Source organism: Mycteria americana, chromosome 1 (genome assembly GCF_035582795.1).
Source record: "Mycteria americana isolate JAX WOST 10 ecotype Jacksonville Zoo and Gardens chromosome 1, USCA_MyAme_1.0, whole genome shotgun sequence".
Taxonomy (NCBI): domain Eukaryota; kingdom Metazoa; phylum Chordata; class Aves; order Ciconiiformes; family Ciconiidae; genus Mycteria; species Mycteria americana.
In genome coordinates, this window is record NC_134365.1 from 94,629,636 (window position 1) to 94,650,699 (window position 21,064).

The following is a 21,064-nucleotide window of genomic DNA, read 5'->3' on the forward strand; positions in this document are numbered from 1 at the left end:
CACGCACGTGTGCTCTGTCTTCTCTCTGGCTGTCAGGAGAGGATGGCTACTTGCTACTTCATCCAGATCATTTCTAGAGCTACGGGTAATGGCTAATGGTGCTGGAGACCCTGCTGCAGCTCTGGCAGATGTGGGATGTGTGGTGGTAGGGAAGACATGCTTTGAGTGGTGACAAGAATGGATAACACAAATAGCTGATTGTCATAGTCCACGATACAGTTGATGGCTGCATGTGCCAACCTGCAGAAGTGTGTTGGCTTTCGAAAACCAAAGACTTCTGTGTTGTCAGGAGCTGGAGCTTAGTGTCAGAGTCCTTGCACTTGTTTCCAGTCAGAAAGGTAGCTTTGTTTTTGAAAAAAAACTTTTTTTTTTGCTTTGGCAAAGGTAGTCACAGATAACCTGACTGACAAGATGATGTAAAAACAAGCTCCTCTTGAACATGGTTCATGCTAGTCCCCGTTCTTACAGTGAGATTTAATAGCTGCTGTGGTCAGCAAAGCCTCGTGTGGCGGGAGACAGAACTTAGGAGAACAGTGTTTAGTGAAGAACGTTGACTTTTCTGCAGCGAAAACGTAAGTGGAGAACCACAGGGTCTTGCTGTGCCACCGGCAGGGTCTTGCTGCTTGGCTTTTCGTACGGCACTCCCTTTGCTTGTCAGGGTGCTCTCAGCTTCTCCAGATTTTCCTGCAGCAGACCTGGCCATCATGGTGACAGCAGCCTCCCTTTTTCTGTCAGCGTTGTCAAATAGCTGTGCTTTTGAGGGGGAAGGAGGCAGCCGGCCAGGAGCTGGGCGTGTTGGTGCTCACCCCGCTTGGTGTCATTGCATTGAAGAGAAATCCTGTGGGACAGCCCAGGGGTGGTGGGGGCAGTTGAGCCTTACAGGAATCAGTGCCTGTGCTTCTGGGAACAAGGGAGCAAATGGCTCATGGAGCCCTGCTTCCCAGTGGCTGTGTGCAGAGGGGCTCACTGAAGTTGTATTTTTAACACAGTTGGGTTTAAATGGCCCATTTTTACCTCTGCATACATCATCTACATCATCCCTTCACTTCCTTCCTCTTTAAGTGATGTCTTATGCATAGATTTGTCATTTACGCTCCAACTGCATTTTGCATTATTACATTTTAATGATATTTGAAGTTCTTTCATACATATCTGAGTTCACTGATATAAATGAAAAAAGAGAACTAATCAGCATACTTGGTTTATCTGATGGCATAAAAATGTTATATCATAACTTTGGTAATTTTTTGGATAAGATCAAGCACAAAATCAAATACTAAGAAAGGTCCAAGTACAGCTGTCTGTCTGAATGGCTCTAAAGTTAGGGTTGTTCAAAGTCAACATCTGAACTTTGCAGTTTGGCCCCATTTGTACCTCAGATAAAAACCATTTAACCAGTTCTATCCCTTAAGCTTTGTAACTCGTGGGTTTGGTTAAAATGAAACTGAGATCTGAGTGGCCCTTGACCCTCATTGTTTTTCATAAAAATGAACGTCTCACATATTGGCTTTGTTTGAGGATGCTCTGCCTGATCTAGAGGGTCTAACCTCCTCCTCCCCGTATCTCCTGCCGACTTATGATCTGTTATAATCTATTAGGAATCTTGAGGCTTGAGGGCAGAATTTTGTGTGGGGATAAAAGATGCTTTCATGTTGGTGCTGTGGGATATTTTTTTTTTTTAATTCTTTCTCTCATTCCCCGTTTCATGAAAATTCATTAATCTGTGACATTTAAAGACTCTGTCTGAGAGGTGTCTGGAGCAGCGGCCGGCTGCATACATCAATAGTTTCTCAGAGTCTGGCACTCTGTCAATATTTGGGGGCCTCACTAACAGCACTTAAATGCACTGCCTGCCAGCCGTCACGCTCTTAGCATGTCTGTAAGAGTCTGAATGAGCGGATATTAGCACGTCAAGTCCTTTCACAACTGGCAACACTTTAGAGACAAACTGCTTGGTAGGTATCTCTCCTCTTCCCTCCCCTCCTGTTTTCTGGCATGTCTTCTTTGTTTATCTGATGTGATTTATGTATTTACACACAAATATGCATCCTGCAAGGAGGCATCATAAATCCTGAGGCTAGAGGTGGTATTATAGCATAAGCTATGTAACAATGGAAATGGGCTGAAGCTGGATTTGGACCCAGAACCAGATTAAGCTTGGGTTGACTCCTGGGCCAGTTGAGTCAGGAACAGAGTTTTGTTTGGATTTCACAGTGCCAAAATCTTTAGAGTTTAGTTCCAAATAATGAGAATCTTGGACAAAAATTTTACAGGAAGTGCTACTGTGGCAGTATTTCAACCAGCTCCAAACCAGAAGTGGAAAACAAGCCATTTCAAGACTTGGGTTGTATTCAAATCAAAACTGTTAGAGCAGGTTCAGAATCCAGACCTTCTGTTCCTTTTTTAATCCTATCCCACTGCATAGATTGGATTCACAACTGAATATTACTCTAGATTACCCAAGAAATCTCTCTTTTCAGTGGGAAAAAAATCGGGGAAGCAAAATACAACTTTTTCTTCTTTCCCCTGGTGGAATAGGAAGTACAGTAACAGAAATTTGGATTCACGGGCATTTACTGCTGTCCTCCCCCCACCCCACCCCCTTCTATTTGGTTGAAATGTTATGGTTGGAGAGCAGTCAGTGTCTTTTATCATGCAGTTGTGTTTGTTTTCTCTTCACCCATTGTGCTTCATCTCTAGCTTATTATGTTGCTGGATATATGGCTCTGAAACAAGGTTGTCTAGAGAAGTGAATGGCCACAGTGTCTGGAAGTTTAGACTGGCTTTTTAGAGCTGAATTGTAGACAGAAAGCAGGCCATGAAACTCCGCCCGAATGTTTCCATTTCTAAGTCTCCTTAGAATATTCTTTTTTCATCCTATTTCATGCCATGTATACCAAAAGGAGACAAAGGGATGGGTGCAGAGTGAGCCCTCCATTAGGAACATTTTCCTGACCAAATTTTGGGAACAAATTCTTAGAAGAATAAAGCTGAACTCAGAAGCTCTCTGAAACCACTTCCTTATCATTCCTGCTTCACAAGTCCAGCAACACCAGCCAGTGCCCCTCAGCTGTGACCTCCAGCACATCCTTCAGTGCTAGCTTGAGTCAACAACTTCTTAATCCTTTTCCAATAACATCCAGAAACTTTTTTTTCAATAAACTTCCAACCTTCCTGTGGTAACACCTGCCAAAATTTGGCATGATAACAAAATAGACAAAATTATTCTGCTGGAGCAACCTCGCAAGAGTCAGTCGGCAACAAAAATAGCTAACTACCCCTTCTCAGTCATTTCTTTGCTCTTTTTAGCGCTCTCTTATCGGCTGCCTTTATCTTGATTTTTCCCTTTCTCCAACTACGGCTGCATCTGATCTCCGTTTCCCTGTTTGTGTCCCCAGAGCACCTACAGTTATCCAGTATTTTGTCACCTGTTGGAAAAAAGGAAAACCCTGTGAAAGTTTACAAATGTCTCCGCAGAGGCAGTGAGTAACAAGGGATGCATTTATCCCTGCTTCAGGCCAAGCAGCAAAGGGAAAATAAACAGGCTGAAGGCTTCTGTGAATATTGGAGATGCGTCTGGCTAGATGGCAGCAATGGCCAATAAGTACAGACAATTGACAGGGAGGAGGATTTATTTGTAATTATAATAATTGCTCCTTTAGCATGGCGTGGGGGCACTCATATGCGGAGGGGAATGGTCGACTGCAAGTGATGCCCTCGGCAGCGACCGGTGGGGTCTGTACGCCTCTGGCAGACCCCCTGGCAGGAGGCTGGGGGCTGTGAAATGGCAGTGGTGTCTCCTGGAGCCCAGCAGCAGCCCCAAGGATGGAGGAAAATAGTGTGGGGTTACAGCTACGCTGGGAGTCCAGGGTACCTGAGGCAGCCAGGATCAGGCCCGTACAGTAGGAATAATCACCCCATATACTCTGCGGTTGCTCTTTCTCAGCCTGTGCTTTGTGCTGCCTTTTATGGTCTCAGCAAGGTAACACACGAGCTTACGGTAACCCACGCACCTTTTGTACCCAGGGAGTACATCTCAAGACGTAATGGGGCACATTTGCAGCTCTGTCCCCAGTGTTTTAAAAACGTGACTGACTTTATTGTCAGTGACAGCCATGTGTGCTCTGAGAAACCTCCCCACCCCCGGCCCCGAGTGCTGCATGTTGAAGTTGAAGAGTTCGTAACATTGGATTTGTTTCTATTTCTGTGTTGTTTATTTTCTAACGAGCTCTAAAGTTGTCTTTTGATTAAGCAAGTTGGCCTTGCGAGATGCAAGGGGTCTCCAAAACAGAGGCAGGCAGACCTCTTCCCTTCAGCCTCACAGGCTGTTTCCACCTCTTTGCAGACACTGAACTTGCATTTCCCATTCCTACTGGTGACAATTTTGTGGCTAAAGCCCTGCACAGAGAATTTGGGGGTTGCCCGTGAGGCTTTCCACTAAGCAGCTCTTTCAATCCAGCTACCTTTCCTTCCCTGGAGGGACGAGAGGGTTTGTCCCCAGATAATGGGGGTACAAAAGTGCTGAGGGGATCTTGGGTTTCAGGCTTCATTCAGTACCTGTCCCTGTTGGTTCCTGGTAGCTGTAAACGAGATGCTTTCTTTGAGCGCTGAAATTGATGAAGCAGGAAAAATCTAGACTTGTTGGCCATTCATATTTTACCTCTATTAATAAGTAATTAATTAAAAAAGAAGCTGATGTTCCCATGATGGGCCGCTAAATATATGCAAGTGAAACTATTGGCATTAAAAACAGATTTGACTGCAGTCAAGCAGTTATTTATATTATAGTAAATCATATAGGCCTCAGTAGAGATGAGCAATCTATTGTGTTAGGCATTGTACTGACATGTCGTAGGAGGTGCATCTAACCCCGACGAGCTTAGACACAAGAGACACAAAGTGTGGACAGAGAGACAACCATAACGAAATTAAATAATAACTCACCTTGGATGCAAAGGTGGGGGCTGAACCAAGAAGAGAATGCAAATCCCCTGCCTCCCTGCTCTTCTTTTATTAAGGCGAGAGCTGGTCGACTCACGGTTCAGCCCTTAGGTTGAGAGCTGGGTAAAACTGTTGAGTTGAACATTTTATTTGCTGAAAACTGCTTGCCTCAGATACAGGTTAGCCAAAACTATGGAAAAAAATAAACTGGGAAAAAAATTAAAAAAAAAAAAAATTTTTGGAAAGCCGAAAGGTTTTGTTTTGGTATTTCTGAACAAGGTTTCTGTTTTTGTTTTGAAACAAAGTCTATTTTAATTGAAATGTATCAAACACAAACAGAAAACGATCCCACTTTGTAAAACACCTAGGTAGTTTTGGGGGGTTTTTTTCTGCCTTTCCATGTTCTCAGTTTGGTCAACTAGCAAAATACATCAGTTATTTGCACAACTGTAATTCTAATTAGAATGTTGGGCACTGGGGACTTGGGCTATATATTTCAATACAGTACATATTTATAATACTAAGTACCCTGCCTGATACTCCATATATAACAATAGCAAGCAGTCCAGTGCACTGGGGAGATGAGGGCACTGGGGAAGACCCTGTGCCTTTTAGCTCTTAACAGTTTTATTTTCAGTTGTAGTATTATTTTGGAGGGTGTTGCTTACAAGATAAAATTTGCATTTATTTGAGCAACTCATAAATGGGATTCACTGCAAAGCTATCATTAAAGGGAAATAAAGCAGAAGAAGGAACAAAATATACATTCTCAGCAAAGTCTGACACATAGACACTTTCAGAGATCCTTGTCGCCACAGGAAAAATGCCGTCTTCTCACTCTACCACCACCCCCCAAATCCTGAAAAACAAGCAAATAAGCACAGGGGCTGTTCATAAAGTGCTGAGACTCAAACGCTGTTCAACTGTATTGCTGGCTGTTTCCAGTGTGTCTACCTTACAAACAATGCAGTCATTTCTACGTGATAGTTCCTATCTTGAAGCAGTTTCTTCTCGTTCCAGTTCAAAACCACAGTGCCCATTTTCTGTGAATGACTTCCAAGGGGGGGTACTCTGGCATTAGGTATTACTGAAGTGCTTGTTGCACGTGTAGGTGTTGCAGCTCTTTGTAGGTAGCTAGTAGGAACTGAAGGAGTCACTTGACGTTTCTCTGAATGTTACTCTTCCTCTTCTTGTTTTAGTCAATATTATTTAGTGTTTTCTCCAGTTATGTATGTCCATGAGAAAGAAAACCGTGATGTTATTCAACCTTATAACCTTGCTAGAGAAGGACTCGTAGGACAGGGTGAGATGTTTTCTGCTCAGCACGGTCAGTCTGATACTCATTCTGCTCCTTTCTTGCAGAAGAGCCCCATAGCCTGAGCTCTGATACCCAGAGCATTCTGCCAGGCGCTCTGCGGTGCCGCAGCCTGCGATTTGGCAGTCACGGTGATCCCTCCAGGTGATGTTCTCTGCAGTGTGCAGGGCTGATGCAGTTTGTGACTCTGCCCCAGTCCCAGTTGAAAGGCTTGGGTGTACATCCCATACGATCTTTCTGTAACGAAACAAACTTCTTCCTGTGAACCCAGCTGGCTCGGTGAGTCAGTAGTGGAGAAAGACGCCTGTAGGGTTGCTAGGCCTTGACTGCTAAGTCCGTGAAGATTAGGACCAGGCTTTCTAGTGGAGAACTTTTCAGCATTCAGTTCCCTTGACTGAAGAATCGTAACTGGAGAAAGCACTAATGCCAGTCTTGATCCGATAGTCTAGCTGCAGAATGACAACCAAATAGGGAGCCACAGATAAAACGTAAGAAATGGGACTTGACCAAGCCCTCTCTGACTCCCCACAGGTACTTTTGATGAGGTTAGCTTTGTGCACATTTTTGGAAATGTCTTTTGACATCTGTGAAGGCCTTGTATCACTTTGTCCTTACCTCCAGAAGTTTGGGGCATTGCTGGACAAAGCGAGGGTCTGCTCCAAGCTGTCAGATTTCTTTCTCCCTTCCATTACCTCACAGCTACCCCATTTAATACTATCTGATGGCAGGTGCCATGGGATTCAAGGTAAGTGTAAATGTGGTAGGAAAAAAGGGTAGATAAGATGGGTGGGACTGGAGACTTGACTAGGGGAGCTGAGAGTAGGCTGTTCCGTGTAGGAGAATGGACAAACATTTTTATTGAGTACATATGCATGCAGGAAGTATGGAGCTGCCCTCATTAGTCTTCGTTTGTTCAGGATTTCTGTTGCTACATTTTGGCAGTCCTAGTACTCAACACTAATGCTGAGAATATTCCCATGAGATTAATTGGTTCCTCTGAGACTTGCAGCCTCAACAAGAGAAGTGCAGGAACACAGGTCCTCCTGCTGTTGGTACCAGTGCCCTGGTGTCGAAAATTTTGGAGAAGTTAAATTTTTACTGCTGGTGGTTGCTGTTTTCTTTGTGCGCTGACTGCTACTGTACCAAGCAAAGGTTTGTCTAGACCAGAGCTCAGGGTTACTTATTATCCTCATAATCCATTTCCTTTTGCCAACAGCGGTGGCTTATGCTGATAAGTCAGAAGGGAATGCTCACATCACGGGTAGCCTCTTTTCTATGATCTTCATTAAGCTTTGGACCATTAGTTCAAGATGCATGATTATTTTGTTTGTTCGAACAGCAAGACAAGCAGAATCTCCTCTGAGTGTTTCTTTCAAGCAAACCAGCGTGACTGAAAACTGGGAGCTTGCCAGAAAATGTTACGTGAAATAGTAGTGGCAGGTTCATCTTAGTGTGGGCGGAGAGAGAGCTGTACCCTCTATTTTACTACTTCAGACAAGCAGTGTCCATATGCCATAGTTGAGCTGGTTTATGGATGGAGTATGAAGGCTACTACTTGATCTACTTTGTGCAAACACTGTGCGAGTGCTGTAGATACATAGTCTTACGGATTTGAGTATCAGCTGTTGTTGCAGTCCAAACACACAGCATCAATATTCAGTATGCTATAGACATTCCCATTTTTCTCCTTTATATTTAGTGTTAGTACACAGAGCCAAATACTAAAAGGGGTGTGTGCGTGTGTGTCACATGATTAAATTAATACCATTAATTATTTAGAAACAATCAAAGGAAATACAAGACATCTGGCTTTAAGCCCAAACAACTCATGGCACTGCTGTTGCCTTGTAACCTCATCAGCTCTTAGTCCAGTCATCTCTCTTCTTTCATTACGAACACGGGAGATACACCACTACCCACCCCCCACTCCCCTGCTTCTTTCCTGCCTTATTTCTGGCAGCTTGGAACACAGATCACAAGACTGGACTATAGAGTTGTCTGATTTTGTGTGTATAAACTCTGATTAGTTCTACAATGAAAAGGCATCCCCCCTCACATCCCCATGGTATACAGTAGTGTTTGATTAGCAGTGTGTTGCAGCCATAGGTTGTGTTTTTCTCTTCATCTCGGTATTGGGAACTACGTGCTGTAGGAGGGAAAAATACTGTTGTTACTGCAGTGCTGAAAGTCATTACAGTATTACAGTAATGCTGCATACAACATACAGTGAGAGAGAGTCCCTGCGCTGAAGAGTGGACGGTCTACGTAGGCAGAAAGGCTGGAGGAGAAATACCATAATGGAGAATGGAAGCAGTTTGCCCGTGATTGTGCAAGAGGACTGTGGCAGACCCAGTCCACTGACCTTGGCATTCCCCTTCCCCTGGCTGAGGCCAGTGGTCCTATCCTTTGTAGCCGTGGACGGGCGTTTTCCATTGGAATGATTTTTCAGTTGAAACTCTTTTTCTTGAAATAAAATTTTTCCTTGGGAATAACTGTTTTACCCAAGAAAAGTCAAAACAAGTATTTCCCAACTGCTGGTTCTAGAAGACTTTTTTTCCCCTCCTTTTTCTAGCTAGTTGATGGGAAATTTCCATTTTGGTTTTTTCAGAGGTGAATTTTTGTGGAAATACCTTCTCATGGGGAAAAAAGACCCAGTTGGCTGTTGTTTTTATTCCAGGTCAGGAATATAACATTTTGGGGCCCCTTTCCCCCCAGGTGATTATATCTTCATGATAAGGTAGTTCCATTTTCTGTTCAGCTCAGTCTTTATTAGTACAGATGATTGAATACAATCTAATCATACAGTTCTCATCTTCTGTAGGTAAATTAGTATGTACAACTTCCTGGAACAATTTTACAGTTATTGGGGCAAACCAAAGTTTCTCGCTGATCATTAGGATTCCACTTTTCTGTGTACTGGTGAATGTGGACCCATTTTGATTACTAGCAGATGTGTTGAAGTCATTCTCATTATGTCTACGTCTGTGGAGAGGCACTGACTTTCATTTTCTTACTTTAATCTGAAAAGCATAGTTTTGCTGGCTGTTCTCTTACTGGTTGCTGAGAGTTGCTTTGAAGAACTCATTTTATGAAAAGGCATTGAGACTTCTGTCACAGTAAGGATCTCTAGACAGTCTTTACCTACTCTTGACTACTATTTTGAAGATGCACGTTCCCAATTATCTGTGAAAAAGTACTGAAATATGCTTCCTTTGTTCTGAAAAGCTTACTTTAGACTATTGCTCTCTATTACTTGTAGTATTCCATAGCTTACACTTGTCCTCAGAGAAAGATGGCATCAGTTGAACCTATTGGGTGTGATTTTTCAAAGTGTGCAGTTATCCACATTTGGTTTCCACTGCGTTCGATGCATGTTAACATTACCTTCAATGAAGGCAGAGTTAGGCCCATGCAGAAGGCTTTAAAAACCAAAAACGAAACCCACCTCTTGCACCCTGGGCTATTTGCAGGCAAGAACATAAGTTGTAAGTGCTTCTGCTGCTTTGCAGAGTGTTTGTTGAAGGGGCTTAGGCTGCTCTCTGAGTAATGGTGTAGTTCATGTTGATGCTATGATAGGTTTGTTTCTTTAATGTTGTCCCTTTAAGTTTATCACATGTTTTCAGAGAATTGTATCCCTTGGAACTAAATTTAAACAGAAATTCTCTGTATCCAATAAACTAAAAAAACCTCTTTGATTAAGCTGTTCCAAGGTTTTGTTTATTTGTTTCCTTATACTAAAGCCAGTACTTTTTATGTTGTTGTCCTCAGATGTAGTCATTATGTACAGCTTGTTGTTTATGTAAAACTTACATTTTTCTTTTCCTTTTTCTTCTATCCCTTTACTTTGCCTTTTCTAACATCTACATCGCCGTGTTGATGGCAAGAGCAGCAGTGGTTGGCAGTTTTCCTCAACTTTGCAAGACAGAGAGAGATTTGGTTGGAATGAAACCTTGCTTTCCGTACAGCCTGCTTGAGATGCAGCATTGAAAGGTATCATCTTATTTTCTGTCTTGAAACCAAAGATGAAAACCACAAACAGGTAGAAATCTCAGTGCCAAACCACCTGTTGATTTACAGCCGAAAAGCCTTTGGCAATACGTTTTTCACTGTATCCAGTTGGAGTGGTTGCATGGCTGATACCCGCAGTATCTGTCTGTACCTGCAAGTTTGGTAAAGAGGCTAATTCATTTGAGAAGATTTGGATTGAAATTTAGGTAAAGTTAGCAGGGCAAGGAATTTTCTGATCTTAGTCTTGCTTTTTGCCTAGAGTAGCATACATCACTCGTATAACTTGGTTCACCATTGAAAATACCAATCCTGAAGACACATGCTGTGCATTATAGAGCAAAATGAGATTTGTTGAAATAGCTGTGTGTGGAGAGTCCAGATCTGCAGTAGCATAATATCCTGGAGGTCAGAATTGAGGTGGATGGATGAAACTGTGAAGACAAAAGTTGTGAAATACCCTGCTAGTAGCATCTATACTTCATCTTTTGAGAGTATTACAATTTAGAAAATAATTTGAAATAAAGTTAAAATGCTATCCTTGGACTGCTACATATATACTCCCTGTGACATGTGCATTACAGAAACAGCCACTGTGTGCTAATATGGCCTTAAAATTTTGGGCTCCACCCACAAAAATTAATAACAGTCTTGAAATAAGAGTGATGTAGGATGCTGACACATTTCAGTCCATATGTTCTTGGACATGTGTCCTCCAGTGCATGAGAGAACTAGAAAATCCCACATAGTCTTGTTTTTCTTATTTCCTGTAAAGCCATGCTGGGAAAGTAGAAGAATGTAAGTGATGGCAGACTGGCAGGCTTTGGCCCATGGATAGCTGTGCAGTAGAGCCATATTTTATATTTTTACATGCTCTTATCTGTTCTATTCTGTTAGTGGTGCTAGTTGACTTCCATGGATTTGCATAAGCATAATTTAGAACAGATTTGGGCCACGCTATTTATATTTGTGCAGATTGCTTCATATTTGTGAAACAATTATTTCCTGTGGATCTGTAGCATTGTCCAGTGTTGTGCAATGCTTTCATATGTATATATGACTGGTTAAAACACAAAATGTGTTTTGAAACAACATGACAAGGAACAGTAAAAGCTGCACAGTAACTGAGCTACCCTTGGCTGTCCATATAATGTCCAATTAATGTGGTTACTGCACTCTGAAGCCTTTCCAAGGCTGAATAGGACACGCTGTGGCCTGGTAAAAGACACAATTTTTTCCCGAATTTTCTAAAGATTTCTGTTACAGATGCTACAATGACATGAGGACACTGTAATCCGTATCTTTAGTAGCAGTAACAATGAAGGGTGTGAAGTATATCCCCAAAATCTGAAGGTGTGAATTCTAACCCATCAGCGAGCTGTGTGTGAGAATTCTATACAGTAAAACCTAATTCTGTGCTGAAGAGGAACGCTGTGAACTCCTAGCATAAAATAAAAGATGTTCTGTTCTCTACTGCACTATCTTGAGCCAAACTTGGGATCTAAAAGCCAAGCAAGGTTCTTTCATCACCAGTCATAAAGATGCTGTAAGTCAGATTGTCCCCTCAGGCTATATTTTGACAATGTAGTAAATCAAGCTTTAGGAACTTTCTACCAGATCGAGAACTCTGTCACCTCAAAACGCAGAGCACGGATCCATTATAAATTCATTCTTCTGATGCAGTTTTTAAAATATATTTTGATGTGTTGACTTTTACCAGCAAGCTCTATGCCTTATCTGATATCTTTTATTCCACGCTGCTAACATTAACACATATAAGGGCTGGCAGAAATGTGATCTCATGCCCTCACATGATCCAGATGAAATTTGTACTGTGGAGTTATCCATTAGTGCAGCCTGTTAATGTCGTTAATGATCAAGCACCATCGACTGAGTTACTCCCCTGCATTTTGTTGTCTTCCTGTTCTGCCCTTATTACTCACGTTCTACACTGGAAGGTGGCACAGGCATCAGGAAGAGCAAAATTTGATCTGTGTTCTGAATGGGATCAGCAAATGTGTTGGATTTTGTACATGTGTGTCAACATTTCCAATTCAGTGAGCTGTGTTGAGAAGAGTGAAAAAAGCTAAGTCTTGTTTCTTGCACAAAATGAAGCCAGAGTAGTACAGGAAAAGTACACAGGCAAATTCCTTTTTGCCTAAACTCTGGAGAAGCTAATGAAGAGGCAAAGCTTCAGAGTTTTGATTTGAGGATGAGTTTGGCCAATGTTAAAGTTTGTCTAAAATTCTTATGGTTTTCTTCTGCCCTCCTCCCCTTTGCTTTTCTGTGTTGTGTGATGAATATATCATGCCCAGATTTTGCAATTGTAGCTTTGTACTTAAAAGCCACATTGACACAATGAATGTCTTTACTAAATTATATTTCAGAATTCTTCCAGGGAGTTCGTAGTTTGGAAAGACAGAGCTGCTTGCAAAATTTTCAATTTCAGAAATATTGTGTACTTGAACCTATATGATTTCCTTGATCTTGGTGGGCCAAGGTGATTCTCAATGTGATGATCTTGGTCTCCTGGAAAGAAGAATAGAGGAAGAGGAGGGAAGAACTTTACAGCGAGATTGTTGATACTGCTATGTTTAAAACCTATTGTTTGCCGGAGGTTTGAGACATTTTCAATTTGTTTTCCTTCTCTCTCTGACCTAATTAATTTTATGGGATATCCCCAGGGACGTAATTTATATGACAAATGAATTACATTAAAAGTTACTGTCATGGTATGAAACCCCTTGTTTATGGTAAATTGAATATATTTCTATATTCTTTCCCTCTATAAATAGCGATCTACCAGTGATAGTTTGTTTTCTTTACTTTTCAGAAAATTTTTCAGAAGCTGTTGAGTGCATAGTGACTTATTGTCAGCATTAAAAATACTAAAAAATAAAAATGAAAAAGGAGAAACATTATTATAATTCAGCTCTGGTTAGCAAAAAGCTTCTGAAGTGGCACTAGCTGAGAGGTAGGGCTCTTTCCTTTGACTTTTTCTTCTTTAAAAATAGATTTATATAGAAAAGAGTCAAATAATAAATAGTATACAAGTTACTCACCAATTCTCAGCTTACTGTAAAATAAAGACATTAGCCTTCAAGAAGGGAGTTTTAGGAAGGAAAAGCACATAATGTTTTCATTGCTGTGTTGAGGACTGTCCCGTCTGCAGCATTTGTATTAGTGATGCTGTTTAACCTTTTGAAGCCCACAGATCTTTGTGCTATCTTTTCATGCAGCCTTTTTTTTATATCCATGCAACCTACTGACTTCAGTAAGATAATACACACATTAAAACGTTTACCTTGGGCTTCCAAGGCTGCACACGCTTTTCTGAAGGATTAAAGAGACAGGAGGGATAATTTCTGCTCCTGGTAAAAGCAGTAGGCGTTTACTAACAATGAGAGCAGGAGCAAGTTTGCTGTAATTTTGGGCCAAAATACAAGTTCGGAATTTATTTGGATTCAAAAATTTTCCAGTAGCATTGCAGCTAGGTGCTTATTCCTGAGGTCTGCTAGTGACACTGAGTTTCCTTTTCCATAGAAAATAGCTTAAAGGGGGGTAAAACAAACTACAATGCATCTTTAACAGTTTTTGTTTTGATTAGATGGAATAATCCAAGGAAGGGAGCTTTTTTTGTAAAAATGTACTAAACGTAGCAAAACATCCCAGCATTAGTTCAGCAGAATATCCAAGCCAGTGCTTAAAGTTAAGCTTGTGCTCCAGCGCTGCGCTGACGTGGAGCGCCTGTGCCCTGGCACGGGCTTTTTGACCTGACCGTGGCCAGGTCCCAGCGGCTCACCCACACCCTGAGCAGGATTTGGGGAGGATCTTTTGTTAACTGCGAGGAACTGCTGAGCTGGTAAATTTGCCTAAGGGGGTGATAGCAGGGAAAAGGTGTTGTGCAGGGAACTTATTTTGAAACACTGGATGCACTTTTTTTAGTTTTCTATTTCCATCCTGTGTTCCCGGCTTTTCTAAAGGACTCCTAAGTAATTTCAAAATTAAATGACTTCACTAGCAGTTTTGTGGCCCTCATAAATATGATGAAGACTGACTCTCCCTCTGTCTCACTTTTTCTTGTGGTGCTTAACAGTCTTATGGCATTTTAAAAATCTTCCTTCTACGTCAAGACAGCATATTTCTTTAGTTAAAGATAAGGTTCAAAGGCAAATATAAAATAGTTATTTATGTTAGGTCTGCACTAACTCTGGCTTTTTTTTTTTTTTTGGAGATGATAAGTTATTTTTCTTCCTTTAGCTGGATTATAGAGAACGTGGTGCTGTCCCACAGTCCCCAGCTTCAATTTGAAAATGGATCAAGTTCAGGTTCTGACATACTTGGCAGAGTACCATCGTTTTTCTACCCCTCCCTCAATCTGGGCCATAATTGTGGATATCCTGTGGACTGCAGCCCAGAGACTGCCAGTACTGGGAGCATACGGAAGGGAAGAGATGATGGCAATAGCTTTGTAGCTTGACCTGACATTTGCATTGTTTCTCAGTCGCTACGTGTGATGAGGGGAGCAGAGGGTTTGGCATGAACTGTAAGAAACTGGTCATGAATTGGAGGAGCAATCTCCCCTGCCTGACTCAGATGTTATTACTAGGTGCTATTTGCACTTAAAAAAAAAAAAAAAAAAAAAAAACAAATAAGGGGTATTTTAAATAAAGAGAAAGAAAGCAAATAGATAGATAAAGTCATACTCTAGGTAATTCCACTGCTTATGATGAAGTTGCACTGGGGATAGATATTAACCCCATAAAATCCCTGGGTCACAGACAGCCTTATGACAGACCCTGATAGCTTTGTGGAGACAGATTATGTCAAGACCTCAAATTTGGAAATGTAGTAATTCCTCTGTAGTAAGATTGCAAATGAACACCCATCCGGAGATTGCCAACATTATCACAGTTTGTCAGGGTGATCTCACAGCCCACAAAGCGCCGTAAGAGATTGCTTTACAAGTTCTGAAAGATTAGGGTGTTGAAGTATGTGACACCGGAATGATGCTTTGATGCCTGGCTTTGTCAGTCAGCCAGACAAATAAATAATATCCAGTGTTTTTATTAGTGTAAAGCATAACAGGTAATGGAAATGTATAGAGAAACGCTTTCTTGTCGCAGCTACATGGAGCACAGAAATGTAGGCTAAACGAAAATGGGATGTGTGAATGTCAAATCCTTCGAACAGGCAGTTGTATACCTGCATGGATCAGTAACTGCAGTGCAGTGCTTATTGCTATTTCAGCAGGTAGTAGTATAAAGCATTAGCATTATCACATGGCTAAATGAAACAGCAAAAATAATTTGGCAGTCTTGGGTTTTGGTCATCTAGTGAAGCATGAAAACATATAGTCTAGTAAATTAAGGATGGAGTTTTGGCTAGCAAGGAGCAAAGGGCCTGGACTACAGAAACCATGGGTTCCACTCTTGGCTTGGGAGAGAGAGCAACTCAGGTGTGCAGTTAGGAAGTGGCATGGAAGTAAACAGTAGAAGAGTATAAAATCCAGCATTTCTTCCCTGGCAGGAATTGTGGAAAAGCTTTTGGGTAATATGGCATGCTTAGAGTTTTGTTATGAGTTTCAGGTACTTAAAACTTAAGAGATCAATGTGAGAATAAGCTACAAGCATGAAATTGGCATTTAGGACTTTCTGTAACAACTGAACTTTATAGGGTACCTTTTTCCAGATTCCTTTGACATTCAGTCCAGATTTCCACAATGGATGCGTGATCTGAAAACCATTTGTGGATCCTCAGATGAGAGCCATTCACACTGGTAAAGAGTGGTAAAACGTGGGAAAGAGTTCCAAACAAGGCAAATTTGTCAATCTTTGTGCTTTGATGCAAAATATTGGTGTATTTTTGTATATACCAGAGTTCCACCAAAGATTAGCCATGGATCTGATTTATGTGAATTTTCAGCCTTTAAACTTTGTGGAAGAGAAGGTCTAAGATGCACATTTGTTGCACTCCTTCCTTCTTACAGAGCCATTAAGTTGTAGAAACGTAGGATCAGCTACAAACTTCTGCATCTCTGATCCACCTGTAGTTAGAAAACCATGATCCTGCAGTTCTCTCCTGCCTTGACACCAAATCATAATTTGTCCTTGACCTTGGAGAGCTTTTGCCCCTATTTCTCCATCCTTACGAGCAGCAGAGTACTCACAGGTACCTAAGAATTAGTTAATGATTGCTTGCGCAAACCTGGAGAAGCTTGGATGAAAGACCCTGTGTAAGGGCATAGAATTATTATGGCTATTATTAACTGAATGCCTAAACCTGGACAATGTATTTGCACATGTAAGTAATTATGATGCACTTCAAGGCATTCTGTTTGTAATGCTTTGTAATGCTTTGCTCTCCATTTCCTACAAATCAAATTACTGAGGGATAGATTTGATTTCCACATCATTTTGAAAATATTTTCTTTTTCTTTTTTTAATTTCCTTTGTATTAATTTTTTTCAAAGTTCAAAACACAACCAACTGTGACTAAATGCATAAAACCAAACAAAACCCCCCTAAAGTATAACAAAATTAAAGACAGCCTAAGATGATACGCAGCAAACAATGTAAATCATACCTAACAAACATGGTTGTAATAATATACCTTATCCATGTCTGATCCACTAATAACAAATACTTATTCAGAGAACAAATAACTCATTCTTCTTCTTAGTGAGAGAGAGAGGCAAGACCCAAATTCAAATTATATCTTACAGTCTAAACAAATATGAAAAACCTGCCAAATCTTCTTATAGAAATCCCAACAATCTTGTATTTTCTTTGTATCTTTTGGGAATAATAAGATTGGAAGGAGGGGGAAAAAAGGCCAGTTTTTACTGGGAACGTGTGGCCTGATCCTGTAGCTTTCCCCTGAGAAGTCCTTGCTGCCTTCTGTTGAAAGGTTTCTGTTGCAAGTACTGGATTCAGACCAAAACCTGAAGGCACAGCCTGGGGTTGCTTTTAATAATTAGGGATTTATCCCCTCCCTCATGAGAAGTTTCTTCAGAAGTGTAGGGTTGACAAGCAAATTACAAGTGATACCTCTGGTCAGTTTATAAAGATTGCTACAAGAATAAAGACTGTTACTAGAAATTAATGAATGCTTTCCTCTCTGCGTCATGTCAAAATAGGTTTTTGCCATCTTCCCATTTCCTTTCTGGTTACGGAAATGATTATCGTTTGCTTAATGCAACAGCATCATCCGCCGCGTCTTACGCTGCGGGTGTATCACCATCTTCCCCAGGCCCCTGCACCCTTCCCTGGGGTCTGTTCGGTTCGGTTTAGTTCTGAGCCATGAGTTGCCATCGGTGTGGTAGTTGGCATAAGTACTTCCTGAAGAGGAAAAAGGCAGATGTTCAGGTATCTTACAAGCCATGGTATACCTTATGTGCCATGCAGTGCTTATGGGTCATTCGTGACCAGGTCCCAGTGTAGCTGCCTGTGATGCCAGCTTTGCCGTTAGCCCCTGTCAGTGTGAGAGCAGTTGTGGCCTCATTGCCTACTGGTGCCAACTCATGTCTAACGACGTTTAAAGAAACTGTAAGAAATATTTTCCTTCTCTCACGTTAGAGACTTTGGGGTAGAAAACATCTGTCTGTCTCGTGTCTCTTCTGTCGCCCTTGTTGCGCCTCGCGGTCGTCACTCCTCCTCCGCGGGCTGTGGTCGTTGGGGTGAGAAGGGTCTCGGTCCTCCGCCTGTCTACGCTGGTGAAACCGCTGCCGTTGCAGGGGCTCTGTGCCGGGAGGCGTAGCAGGGTGCCTCTGTGTGTCTTTTGATTTTGCCTTGAGGCCTCTTGTCATTCGGCAGCCTCCTCGCCTCCTTGCCTGCTCCTCTCCCACTGACCCCACGTGTCCCCTTAGCTGCTGTCCTATCCAAAATGCCCCCTGCCACGCCTTGCCCAGGGGTGGTCCCGCCGTGCCGGTGTGGCAGGAGGCACCACAGGGCACAGGCAGCGGCAGGGGTGGAGGACACCGGTGTTGGCCAAAGACCACTGCTTCAGTGGCTGCGTGAAGGAGAGCAGTGCTGTGCTCACGCTGAGTCGTACTGCTACTGCTGGCCATCAGCTCTGTGTCCCTTCCCCAGCCTTACGCCGTGTCCTTCACAGCAGCTTATGATATATACGCCAGAGAGAAGAGCAAGCAGCCCAGCAATGATCAATGCCAGAATGACGCAAGTGGCTGATTTGTGTTGGAAACTTGAGGGGGGCTTCTCATATAGTCTCAATATCTGTAATAAATACCTGAATCATTTTGGAATCCACTGTTCTCCTTGCCTAGTCTGGGAGGTTACGGTCATGAATTTTGCAATTTCCAGATGATACTTCTTGTCGCTGTTATTACTTGAAGTTTAAAAAGCACCATTAGCTGAGTCCAGGCTGCCTCTTGCAAAGACCCTCAGTCCAGTACGTACGGATAACCATGAATACATAACAATAACAAATGGGAGATGAGTAGGATCACTAGAGTGATGTAAGATAAGGAAGCATTTTTAGAGCTTCTCATATTGTATTTTGCATCATGAACCTTAGTTTAAATTCTATCAACAGCAATTTTCATTTAAAACCGAAGCCACAGAAATATCTCAACTTCATAGCTGAGAATAGTGCCTTAAAAATGTGAGCCAAGCACAACTGGTACCATATCATGTCCTGGTGTGTAAGATCCCAAATTACTGCCACTTCAATTGTTTTTTTTTTATTGAGGAATACCTGATTCCACGAACATGATTTCCAACAAAGATGGTTCCCTCCCAGGCTAAAAAATGAACCTTATTAGCTGGAACGTAAAATGTAGGAGAGAAATGGCTGTACAAGCTGCAGAAACAGAGATCCCAGCTTCAAATACAGACCAATCTCCTAGCAGTGGGCAAACAGCCTTCACTCCCTTCTGAGTACCAGGGAGAAAATCTTAATGCACTTTGTGTGTATTCTCTTTGAGATTCTTACTAAACGTCAGATACCAGGCCTTTTTCCCTATGCATCTGGATAAAATCCTGACAGGAAAAAGAAGGGTTTGAGAAAAGGTAAGGATGTTTATAGCACATGTTCTGAGGGGCTATGGAGGGCAAATTGACTTCTATGGTAGATGGACTTAGGAAGGAGGTGGGGTAACAGGAGAAAAAGATGAGAAATTCATGTATAGGCAGAACCTCAAAGGTCAGAAATAGATTAGTATTTATATATTCTTTCTTTTCGTAGCAAAATTATCTGCTTTATGAAGCAGTGTCATAGGTATTTAACCTGTAGTGTTTTCATAAGAATGCATTTCCATTTCCAAAGAGGCAAAGTGCCCAGAACATGGTTTAGGGAATGGAGAGAATGCGTATCAGTTACATCTGAGTTGTATTTTCTTTGTATTGAAAAGAAAATTAAATTTATGATACTGGTGTAATTCTTTGATTGAGAGACCTGAAGCTGTAGAATTAAGCTTATAGTGCCTGTCATTTAGTTTGGCTCTGCTTTAGTCAAGTTGGCCAAACCATCAGAGAAAGAGAGGCTCCTGAATTTAACCTTATAACCTCTTGTTTCTAGCATTGCAGGACATCACTGCCCTGCCCTGTAGCACAAGAACTGATGCTCAAAGTATGTTCCACGATGCTCACTGTAGTGTGATGCTCACTGTAGCCCTGTAGCACAAGAACTGGTGCTCAAAGTAGGTTCCATGTTCAAAGTATGGTTCAGAACTTGAACTGCTGGTGTGCTGGTCCAGAGCTGCACTCTGACACCTTCAGTTAATCTTTCCAGATCAGGATAGTAATTTACATGTCTCTGTTGAGATCTAGTGTCTTGCCTTGTGTTTGCATATCTCTCAGCTTGTCCGTGGTTATTAGTTGTTTAAATGGACTTGGATTTTAACCTTGTTGGATCTTCCCTTTATAAGTTCCATTCATTTAGTCAGGGTGGAGATGGTGTCTCTGCTAGAGCCCCACGTAGTTTTTCATTTGCGTCTGCTTTTTGAATTTTCACAGGAAAGAGGTTGCATGCATGAGATTTGTTTAGGGAGGCTGCATTCATTTTCAGTAGGCGTGTCTCCTGTTGCACTGCAATAACATGGGCCAGTTAAGGTTGCATTTGTTCTGCAAGAGCTTAATTCTGTAACTCCTACTGGCAGGACGTCGATGGTACTTCCATGTAAGTAGGAAGGATTTGCTTATGTGTTGGAGGACTGAGGTGAGGCCTTAAGATACAAGACCTCCTCTACAGCACAGCCCAAATAGCGTATTGTCCCCAGAGGGTGGCAATAGCAGATGTTTGTGAATGGCAAGACCAAGCCTGCAGTATGATCAGGAAAATAATTCTCAGTGGAAATTTCACTTCATTGTGCTGAAGGGAAGTGAAGCACCATTTATTGATACGACTGAAGAGTTTTACACTCTGTTGCGTTACGGATAGAGAAGAGTAGTAAAACAGCTTCCACTTCGCATGTTATCAGTGCAGCCACCAGTTACAGGGAATTCACTCACGCGCAATGCCTTCACACCAGGGAAAGTAAACTTCTACAATACCTAGCATAGTTATCAAACTCTCTGCATGCACATCTAATCTGTGCAACCATTTCCTGGGTTATGGTCTAGTATGAATACAGGTATACATCACTGCTTCCCATAATCTTGCCAGTGGACAGCAAGAATAGACTTAGAAAATCTTGAGAAGGCATGAAAAAAACCATGCAGATGTTCTCCATCTCTCTCTCTGTGCAGTCACCATGTATCAAAAACCACAGATATGATGATACATCATATGTCAGGGGAAAAAACCAGACTACACCCCATGCAGCCATCACACCTTGAAAATAGA

At 41.9% G+C, this 21,064-nt stretch overlaps 1 protein-coding gene across 10 annotated transcripts in view; it reads left to right on the forward strand.

Moving 5' to 3' along the window:
• ZBTB20 (zinc finger and BTB domain containing 20) overlaps positions 1-21,064 on the forward strand; it is a 473,367-nt gene that overhangs the window by 288,078 nt on the left and 164,225 nt on the right. For 8 of the 10 annotated variants that reach the window (XM_075512739.1, XM_075512721.1, XM_075512731.1 and 5 more), the window contains one exon: positions 10,146-10,246. The exons of the other annotated variants lie outside the window; for them this stretch is intronic. The gene's annotated coding sequence lies outside the window, so the exon portion shown is untranslated. The remainder of the gene's footprint in view (positions 1-10,145; positions 10,247-21,064) is intronic. 10 annotated transcript variants of the gene reach the window in all.